This window comes from Micropterus salmoides, unplaced genomic scaffold (genome assembly GCF_014851395.1).
Source record: "Micropterus salmoides isolate LMB-PRFRI ecotype aquatic unplaced genomic scaffold, ASM1485139v1 Ms_hic_scaffold_2, whole genome shotgun sequence".
NCBI lineage: Eukaryota > Metazoa > Chordata > Actinopteri > Centrarchiformes > Centrarchidae > Micropterus > Micropterus salmoides.
Window position 1 is genome coordinate 49626921 of NW_024041150.1, and position 11334 is coordinate 49638254.

Genomic DNA, 11334 nt, shown 5'->3' on the forward strand with positions numbered 1-11334 from the left:
TAAATCTTGTGCCAGTACTCTTTGAAGATTGACGGACTGAAACAAAACCCTGTGGTAGGCGGCTATAAGTTATCTGGTGACCGTCAAATGTGAAAGCAAACAAGTACTGTGACTCTGGGTGTAGTGGCACACTGAAAAATGCTGAGCACAAATCTATCACTGAGTACCATTGTGTGTTTGGTGGGATGTTAGAGAGCAAGGTGTGTGGGTCCGGAACGACAGGTACTTCTGCATCTACAATGGCATTTATTTGTCTTAGGTCATGAACCAATCGGTAATCATTTGAATGTGGCTTTTTAATTGGGAAGATCGGCGTGTTACAGGGACTCTGTGTTTTGACCAGGACCCCTGCCTTCATCAGACCCTCAATTGTAGGTCTGATCCTTCCAAAGCATGCTGTTTCAGTGGATATTGTCTTTGGTATGGCAATGTGATGTCTTTTCTAAGTTTTATTTTTACTGGCTGTGCTGACTTGACTAGTCCTACATCTGTTTTGTGTTTTGACCACAGTTCCTGAGGCACTTGATCCAATAATGCTCTGTGCCTGTCTGTTACCATCATTAATAGAGGCATTTCTTATCCTGTGGTCCCCTATCAACTATCACTTTTTCTGCTATTCCCTCATCACTGCTGTCAGTGTTATTCTCATGCATTGTCTATCTGAGGCAATGTGTATGTTTGCATCATGTGTTTGTGTCCATTTGGTATCTGTAATGCTCCCTTAACCATAGGTCCTAAATCATGGGACTCATAACCTTCTGACACAAGCAAGGTCACTGTGGGACAGAGCCCGAAACCGCGAACCAATCTTGCAGTTCTGGTGGGAGGATGACAGCTGCCGCTGCTCCTTGAGGTCCTATGTACACATTCTGGACTGTCAGATAGTGCAGAGTCTTGTTGATCACTTCATCCCATAAGGTTTCATAATCTTGGTGTTGCTGTCTTTCATCATAATGGAGGGTGCAATGTAGTGGCAGCTGGGGCTTTCTGCCAATTTCTCCTAGATGTGCTTTTGTCGTCTGTGTTTCCCATAGTTGCTGCAGCCGGGAACGCAGCTGAAGTTTAATCCAATATACCTTGGGCATGACTCTGTATTTTCTTTTACTTCTTCTTGGTGTGGTTCTTCTGGTAATTTGGTTAGGGGCATCATCCCTGCAGTGTGTTCTGCCACTCTGTAGGTTGTGTGATCTTCTGGAAACTCTATGTGCAATCCAGTTGGGGTGCACATTATTTGAGCCTTTAATTGACAGAGTAATCTCGTCCCATCAGGCACATTGGAGTGTTGTCGAGTATAATAATGGTGACACAATAGTTTTTCCTGCAATCTTCATTGGTACCGGCTGTGTTAAAGGTATTATTTGTGTTTTCCCAGAGAAGCCTACTGTTTTTACTGATGACTCTGAAGGGGGAGGTTTGAGCCGGATTTTCCAATACAAGAGTATGTGGCTCCAGAGTCTACCATAAATTGGTGATCTTCATCATAAATCGTAACTGTCATGGTAGGCTCTTCTTGTGGTCGTGATGAATGGCTATTCCTATTAATTCCCCCTCAGGCTCCTCTGGGCTCCCCTATTGCCATCCATACGTCGGCCCTTCCCACGGATGGGTTTCGCAGTCTCGTCGCTGGTGTCCAGATTCTCCACATCCCCAGCAAGTGTTCAACGCCCCTTGTGGTTGGTTCAGCTGTGGATTGGATTGTGTGCGACGCATTGGTGATGGTCCCATTGGGCCTCTCCATCCTCCACGTCTATTTGGGCCACCTCTGGGTCTCTGCTGTGTCTGGTATCGGTTGTATCCTCCTGTGCTTCCTTGAGGTGGATAGCCCCTTGTGGCTGGTAGTTTCCTCGCTGCTGGTAGCTCTGTTGTGGGTAACCCTGCTGTGGGTAGCCTTGTTGTGGTGTGTACCCTTGTTGAGGTGGCACAGGGTGCACACCTCCTTGTGTCATCATTGGGGGTACCTGTGGTGGCTGTGCTAGTGCCATTGGTTGCGTCGTTGCAGGTGCCTGCGGTGCCACAACTACAGGAGGAGTTGGCTGAGATAATTCTGCGGTCACCACTGGAGCTTGTGTCTTGCTCTTCTCCTTCTTTGCTTTAGTTAATTCATTCAGTTGTAATTGGGTCAATTTGGTGGCCAAGTTTTTGTTGGCTTCTTCTTCTCTTTGTTTTTCTTTTCTCTAATGGCCATTCCATTTTCATGAGTCCAACCACATTGTCCAGTCGCTTCTGGACCTCTGGAGGCATGGTTTTCTTTATCATCACTTTGAACAGGCTTTTCGTGGTGTCATTGGTGTTCCAAGCACTTCCAGTTTCATCTCTCCACTTCTTCTGGAAGTTTATCAGGAACTTAGTTGGACATTCATCGTCCTTCAGCCTTTCACCATCCAGTTTGGATGGATCCATTTTCTCCGGATACATTCTTCTCAGCTCAGCCCACACTCTAGTCCGATGTCCACTGAAGCCTATGCCATCTGCCATGTTTCCTTTCACTACCAAAGGTAGTTTGCTGCGATCATGATGTCTTCCGTGGCGTGTTTCCCCACGACATGCATCAATAGGGCTTTGATGTCTCCTAAAGCCAGTGTCACTCCTGCTGTACTCTCTTCCAGTGCTGTGATCCACTTATTGGCACCTTCAGTTAGATCTGGCAGTCTGCTGGCTATCCCACCATGTCAGCGAATCCCAGGCTACATATGCCGTTTGTCCTTGAGCCTTTGTTATCAGTGGGCACATGAGTCCACGATGATGCTCCTCTTCCTCCTCATATTCCTCTTCCTCCTCTTCTTCTTCTTCTAGCAGAGGAATATGTGTAGCACGTGATCGCTTCTTCTTGGGAACTGTGGGTACAATTCTTCTTCCATTCCTTAGCACTTTTACATAATCATTAGTGCCATTAATCTGTTGCAGTTGTCGATTGGTCATTTCATGCACTCTGGTTTCCACGTTCTCCAACACTTTTTGTGCTTCTGCATGTGTCGGACTCTCGGTTGTCATGATGCCACTCAGCTCCATTCTCACGTGTGTGGAGTGCTTGTTAGTACTCTGTCTGAATCTTTGCGGATTTTGTCCCACTGTGCTAGCAGCCTCTTTTCTTCTGCTTCCAGCCTGCGCAGCTCCTCCTCTCTCCGGATGGTCTCATCCAGTGTTTTCATTTCCTTCATGCGTTCTTCTCGTGTCTTGGGGCTGGCCTGTTCCCATTCTTGTTGTCTTTTCAGCCTTTCCTGTTGTTGTTGCTTTGTTGTGATTGGCAAATCTGACAGCTTGAGTGGGGTGTATTCTTCTCCTCCAGCTGTATCTCTGCTGGTGTGTCTTCTGCTGCTGTCATCTGGTTCCCACCTTTCTTTCTTTGGTGATGTCTGAGCACTTACTTCCTTTACCAGTAATCCACTCTGTTCATTACTTCAGGCTTGAATTCTCTTCTCACCTCTTGGTAGTAGTTTTCTCTGTCTCTTCTTCCTTGTGAATCTCCGCTCATGCTTAGACAAACTTGAGGTTTTGTTCCTCGGGATGCCTTGCCCAATAGATGAAGCGTTGCAGGGTTAGGCGTGCGCTCTCTTTGGCACCAGTCCATCTCTCTCCCTCTTCATTCTCCATCTCTTCTGCTGTCATTCTCTCTTGTTGATCTTCTTCAGCATTAGCAGTCCATCCTCTGTCTTTTTCTTTGTTGTGAGTCTGCTTGGTCAGGGTCATTGTAAACTTTCCCTGCAGCTCTCCCTCTACTTCTTGTCTCTCCTCTCCCTCAAGTGTCTCTAGTACTGGATAAATACCTGTCCTAGGTGTGCGACTATCTGGGGCATAAGGCGGTGGTGGTTTGGCTGACCACTCAGGTGCAGTGGCCTTCTGCTGTCCCTGGTTTGTTTTCACTTCCTGTTCTATCATTACTTTCTTAACTGCTGGTGGAGGTTTGGGGGGTTGATCTTTATGCATGTGTCGATACCCTTCGAATTTAAACCAACCTAACACCTCTCTTTCCCTTGCACGCTTTCCTTCTCTTTTCTCACTTGTGTCTCTGGACTTATGGTGTTTTATATTTGTTGCCACTTCATCACAGTATGCTTCCATGAAGGTGCCTTGTAAAGGCCACTTTAGTTTTCCTTTTGTTCTCCCATGCCACTTTTTCATGCATTTTTCAATAAATTCTTTTTGATCTGGTGATTGTTTATCACCACTCCCATTGGAGTTGCGTTCCCTTGTTCCTTCACCATTCCTGCCCCCATATAGCCCTGTCTTACACTATGTGCTGTTCTACGTATCTCTGGTTCCTCGTCTGTGTCTTTAGTTTTTATCGTTACCAGTATCTTATCTACTGTAACTCCTGGCTTATATTTCCTTTCCCTTGTGGGATTGTATTCTAATCTATCCGTTCCGTCTCCTGCTGGTGTTTTTGTAATGCACCCAAATTTGCCTGTTTCCCAGTTAACTCTCCTAGGGACTATTGTGAAGCTCAGTCGTGGATTTGAGGTCACTCTATTGCGCCCTGGTATACCATACCCTGCGGGCAGTCCCAATGCTGGACCTAAAGGTATGGCTACAGTAGCACTAGGGTTATTGCACAACCGCTCCAACACTAGTGCAAGTGTCTTTGGTGTCCACCACCTACGTATCACCTCTTCCACGGCACGTCAGGAAACTCGTCCTGCACTTGTGCCAAATTAATGAATTTTGTCAACTGCCACAATTTCTGATTTATCTCTTGTTCAGTTTGCCATTGCTCTACACCATCCTCATCCTTACAGGTTCGTTCCAACCAAAAATGTGTTCTTATTCCTTGTGTTCCTATATCTCCTTCCTGTGTGTAGTGTTCTGGCAAAAATAGCTCGTCACTGCTATTTCCCTCTTCCATACACTTTATCTCCTCCACAGCTATTTTAGCTATCAGTATTCTCTTCACAAATATTTAATCAGTATTGCTGCTTCAGAAGCCTTTAATAATATTTACAAAATTTTAATTGTTAAACAACTTTTTCACACTAGTAATCAAATTAATATATAGACATTATTTATTTTACACGCCTTTCACTACTCTCAGACACTCAATTTTAATTTTACATTGATTAAATATTTCAAGTATATATTTTACCCTTTCACTCTACCTATTCTATTTCAGCAGTATTTACATGCACGTGCGCCTTCTGACTCCTATCTCCTGCCGGCTTCTGATTTTATGTACATTACCTAGGCTTTCAGCTGAATAGTCTGATCCACTTCCTCAACACAGACTTAATTTACACTGCCTAGGTTTATTTCCAAATTAATTAGCCTGATTCACTTCCTCAACACAGACTCAATTTACTCTGCCTAGGTTTATTTCCAAATTGGTGGACCTGATTCACTTCCTCAACACAGGCCCAATTTACACATAAATATAGCCTCTCAATTCACTTCCTCAACATGAGGGCTTAGACAGAAATGATTCACTTCCTCAACACAAAATCTGTCTTTATAAATCGCTACTCAATTCACTTCCTCAACATGAGCGCGTAACACTTCTTTAAGCACGCTTTATTCTCCTATCCTGCCGCAGTCCTATTTAGGCTCCTAGCGGTAACGTGCTATAGTACATCCGCCCGTTCAGTCCGAACCTACCATCGAAGAGCCCCAACACTCAGTTGAAATCCTGCGATATAAGCTCGCGGTAGCCACGTGATGACTATTTATTAGCCTATTTTGCCCATGCAGCCCCGAGCCAGTAAGTGGAGCGCCCCAGCACTCAGCTGTGACCCTACAACTCTCCGATCCGGCGGTATCCGCAAAATGCTTAAATTCTTATCTCTTCATCAGCTCACTACGCCTATGCAGTCCTGTTCTGATTGGATCGAAGCTCCCCGACATTAAGTCGAAGCGTTGCGATTCTTAAAAAACAGCGGTATTCACGATAATGGCTTTAAATTCTTATCTCTTCATCAGCTCACCACGCCTATGCAGTCCTGTTCTGATTGGATCGAAGCTCCCCGACACTAAGTTGAAGCGCTGCGATTCTTAAAAACAGCGGTATTCACGATGATGGCTGGAAAACACTTATTTTACTTACCCTTAAAAGCAAACAATTAAACACAAAAAGCGCATCTATTCTACTAGCTTTACACACTTTGACATAGACATATTCCGCACCATGGTTCACACACACACATGCAAATTTAGCTGCTATTGCATTTTGCCTGCATTTAGATTTGCACCGACTCTACCCTCCAGCGTTACTTTCTTTCTTATTTAGTTTCAATTCCCATTAAAATCCAAATTTCTATTTTAGTAAAATATTTTCTACTTAATTTACTGCTTTTAGCACTCAAAATTTATTCTAGGTTCAAGATTGAGGAGACTTTAAGATTCACACCTGGGCGGAAAATCCCGTATTCAGACACAGTTAAAATGCAGAATTTTGGTTAAACAGGTATTCTGCTTACCTTTTCTATGTGGCCACGTGTCTCAGATACAGGCTGTCCGTCCCGGTCAGAAACTCTCGGCCTCTGGACTCAATCTCCTGGCTGGCCTCGCCAATTGTCGGGTCGGAAATAAGGACCGGCCGGGCCAGTAAAGACCTGGTCCCTACCCTAACCAACGTAATAAACTCAATAAAATTACTCTATTAGATTTCTTCTTTAGTCAAAAACGGCGTAGTCAAAAACTTCACTGGAGACGGTCAAGAGTCGGTGCAAAAGAGTTTATTCCAATAAAGGACAGATAAACCCGAGCAACATCCCTGCAGGTCTCAGGATGGAACCGAGTTGGTGGTCAGCGAACATCGCCTTATATTCACCTTAAGCTCCACCTTGTCCCTCCCTTCAGGTGGGCGTTACATCTTAACTCCTCCTTATCTCCTCCTTCTAGGTGGGCGTTACTCCTTAACTCCACCTATGGTGTTCGCTGACCATTCCTCCCCTTTGGTGGATTTCTTATCCTCTACTGCCATCTAGTGGCCTTTTTCTTGTACTGTTTTACCAAATTAACCCTTTCATTAATGTTACAATTTCCACTTTTTAACTATTATTATGTGTAATTATTGTTACCATTTATCTCTTTATATTTTTTACATTACTGGATTAGAAATCCACCAATATGTTTCAACTTCAGTCCCACCGTTTTTTTTAAAAGTTATACAGGCATAGTTTGACACCATTAAAACTTAAACACTTACAATCGTATTTTTTAAAAGAATTAATAAGGATAACATATTTCATACATGTATAACGTGATTCAATGAACAATTACATGATTTAGCAATGCCAACCATGAGAGTGCTTTGTCTCATACAAGTTAACTTTCAGCAGCGCAGAGCTTGGTTGCATGCAGTACCTAGCCGTACCAGGCGCCATAAATCACAACATGTCATGATCTCATTCTTGGCTTCAGTTCGCGATGATCTCAGCCCTGGCGTACGTGACTTACTGCATGTGCCTTGCTTCTAATGAGCGGGTTACGGTTGGCTAGGGGTGCCTCGCGGCCTGAGCAGCTCCTCTGCTCATTAAAAAAGCACACGTTCATGAATACACAGAGTATAGGAATAATGTATGATAAACACACAGAATATAAGAATAAAATATGAGTTTAAACTCACTCCTTAAACACTCAGTAGTAAACACTCAGTAGTTTAAACACTCAGTAGTCAGACTTCACACTAAAAGAATACTCAGTAGTGAAACACTCAGTAGTTATAACATATTGCAAACCATTGATAAGGTGTATAAATATAGAAAAAGAACCTAACAATCAATCTAGGATTTAGGCCTTATGCAATCAATCTAGGCTTTAGGCCTACATGATCTTTAGGCCTTATTCAACACTAGGCTTTAGGCCTACATGATCTTTAGGCCTTATTCAACATTTGGCTTCTGATACAATAAACAGGAGGAAAGGAAAAAAGAGCTTCTCACTCCTACTAAAACAACAAAGAAAATCTATATATAGCAAAAAAAATATGGCTAAAGCCAACAACACAAGTTTGTCGTAGACAATAATCAGAATCACTGAGGAGCTGGTTAACTTACAAAGACTAATATGCTCAACACACAGGTTGGACCTGAACACAGAATTCCCAGGTTTACTCAGGCACATGTTGGGATGGCAGAGTGAGGAAGGACAGTTCCTGTCAGATGGGGCTTGAAACGGCTGCTGTCATCCAGGCGACCAATCAGGAGGCATCAATCAGCTCTGCAAGGCGAGTTTATTTGTATAGCACATTTCAAGGCAATTGAAAGGGCTTTACATAAAACATAAATGCAAGATTGGGAAAAGAAACACATTACAGTAAAAGTTACAGTGCGGTGTACAATCAGGGTTAAAAGACTTAAATAGAAAATGCAATGCAGTTTAAAAGAACTGACAGTTTCAGCAGACCTGCAGTTATCTGGGAGTTTGTTCCAGATATACGGAGCATAAAACTGAACGCTGCTTCTCCTTGTTTAGTTTTGACTCTGGGGACAGAAAGCAGACCTGATCCCAGACGACCTGAGAGGTCCGGATGGTTCATGACGAAGCATCAGAAATGTATAATATGACTGAATTTCTTGTTTTATGTTTATTAAGATGTTTATTAGGATAATGTTTAAGATGTTTAGTGAAAGAAACACTGAACTTCAGGGCCTTGTTGCTCTCACACACACCCGGCCAGTCAATTCCGTAGGGGAAGTTATGGTGAAGGCCGGGATTCAAAAATGAATTAAACATCTGAACGAGAGACAAAGGGGCCTTTCTGGCTTTTAACAAACTGTTGCTGCTCTCAGGCCCAATAAAATACAGGACCCATGAACACACGGGGCCTTTGTACGCAGACTGCAGCTCTCAAGGTCATCACGTGATACAGCACGTGAACCTGGAGCACCAACTGTGGAATTGTTTTCTACCTATAACTAATAATATCAAGATGCTGTCCACTGTTGTTTTAATATTAATTATGTGTGGAGGAGGTCTGACCATGAGAAAGGACACATCAATCAGTGTAACACAGAGTTTGATGAGTCTGCTCCTGGGACCAGCTCAGATACACGTGACATGTATTTGTTTGAAATTATCACTAAACTTTACTGGAAAAGAAAACTATTAAGAATGAAAGGATGACCGTTCACGTTGGTTCAGTTACACTGAAGAATTCAGAGTGAGGGCCCATGAGGCCTCTGGGGCCCCGTCTGAAGGCAGAGAGGAGACGTCTTACTGAGGAATGAATCAAGTTCAACTTCCCACAGACTTCATGGACCTTTGATTTGGTTTGGATTAAAGCTTTTTGACCTTTCACCTCCTCCTCGGAGACCCGCCTGCTTCTTCCATTCCTTATAATACAGACGGTCAAGTTACGGAGCGTCATCTGAAACACACGGCACTTTACTGGCACACACTGACTATAGTTTATTTCCGTTTACCATTCTATGATTGCTTTTGTATTAATGTAAATTATCTGCTGGTAGCAGAGGGAGGTACAAACACAATTTCACTTTACAATCTGTTGTAATCTGACAAATAAACCATGTCCCTTTCTGAACGTCTTAGTCTGTCTTAAAAAAACTCAATAAATACTTATCAGTAAGCACCTGGTGTTTCAGGTGTGTGCCGAATTGACCAGCAGCTCTTCCTGAGTCTGAAAAGCCTCGACAGTATTTTTTAGCAGGTTATTTTAGCTACTATTTGATTCATTTGTAGTTAAAATGATGTTTTGTCAAACGGAGTCTGGTTCCCCGCTCGGTTCAGACGGCTAAAAAACGGCCAGCAAAACGTCTTTAAAACACACGTTTCTTCCACACGTATAACAACTATTAAACTGCGGGGAAACGTGAAGAATTCAGTCTTCAGACTGAGTTTTATGAGACATTTTACGAAGCAGGCAGCAGCAGCAGTGTTTACCTTCACTTCCTGCTTCCTGCGGACTCTGCACCAACAGCGCATGCTCCTGTCTCCAGGCCGAAAGAGACAAGATGGCGGCCGCAGCGTCCAGGAGGAAAAGCGTCAGACTGAAAGGTTCTGCTGGAAGAGACCTGGACCCGGACCGGACCGGCCGGGACGTCAGAACCGGGGTGAGTACACGGCTCTGGGACCGGAGCTCACGTGACCTGGGCCCCGTTTCAGAGGCTGAGACGAAGGAAACTTTTCTGTTTCAGAGATCAGATCAGATCCAGAACTCCGTCTGAAGTCCGCTTTATTTCCTCATCCAGTCCAAATCACAGCACAGTAGCAGTGAAATGAAATCGCAACGGTTAGATCAGGGCTGCTTTCCAACTCTCACTTTAGTTTGGAGTGAGTTTCGGTGCGATACTTCAAACCTCCAGACGTCAGTGGGAGACCCGACCTCACCTGGTATCTTCTGTTGTGTAATTATTATCCTGTTTTTACTCAGCAGAGTTCTGATCATTAGGTTAATGATAGTTTGGTAGGCGTGACGTAGGGCTGGACGATAAAACGATCCCGATCTGGCATCGCGATAAGATTTACGTAGACTACGATGATAAACTTTTGACCTGTTTCACTTGGTATGGATAGACCTAACAGCCCATTACAGAGCAGAAATAAACGGACAACAGCCAGTCAGATTTTGGCTTGTGCGTCTAAGTACACGCCCATTTGCTAGCAGAGCGCTGTTTGAGCTGCCGGCAGTGAAGAAAGCGAAAGTAAAGAGTAATGAGTGGAACCGACGGGCACGAAAGCGACGGTGAAAGTGAACTCGCGCTATCTTCCGAAGCTGATTGTCGTTATATGGAAGTGGTTTGGATATCTGAAAAGCGACGAAGCGCAAATAAAGACGGTCTGCAAAATACGCTGTCGACCGGTGATAACCAAGACGGGAAACGCAACAGCGACCACACCGAGAGGACGAAAACGGGCCCATGTTAACGTTAGTCCGTCCACGAGTTTTTCCCAACATGCTAGTGGTTCTTCTGCTGTTAGCAGCGCGAGCGGGGCTGTAGCAAAACAGCAATCGATGGTGTCGACCGTTGCCCCGTATGAAAAGCGATCAAAAAGGAGCTAGGATATAACCAGCGCAGTTTCTTACTTCATAGCAAAAGACACGATGCCCCTGAACTCAGCGCAGAAGACGGGTTCAGGGAATTGATTAAAGTGCTGGACTCCAGGTACGAACTCCCTGGAAGAAAATACTTTTCCTCATCTTTACGAAGAGTGCCGTGGGAAGCTGGAAATTCTTCGCCACAACCACGGACCTCTGGTCCAGGCGCACATCAGAGCCGTATATGAGCCTGACTATTCATTACATTGACGAGGAGTGGGCTCTTAAGAGCAGATGCTGAATTATTATGAAGCAGATTATGAAATGTAAGGTTTGGGTTTGGGATTAGTGTTGTGTTTTGTTGTTGTTTGTTTTTTACTGTAATATTTTGCACCTGCCCAGGGACTGCA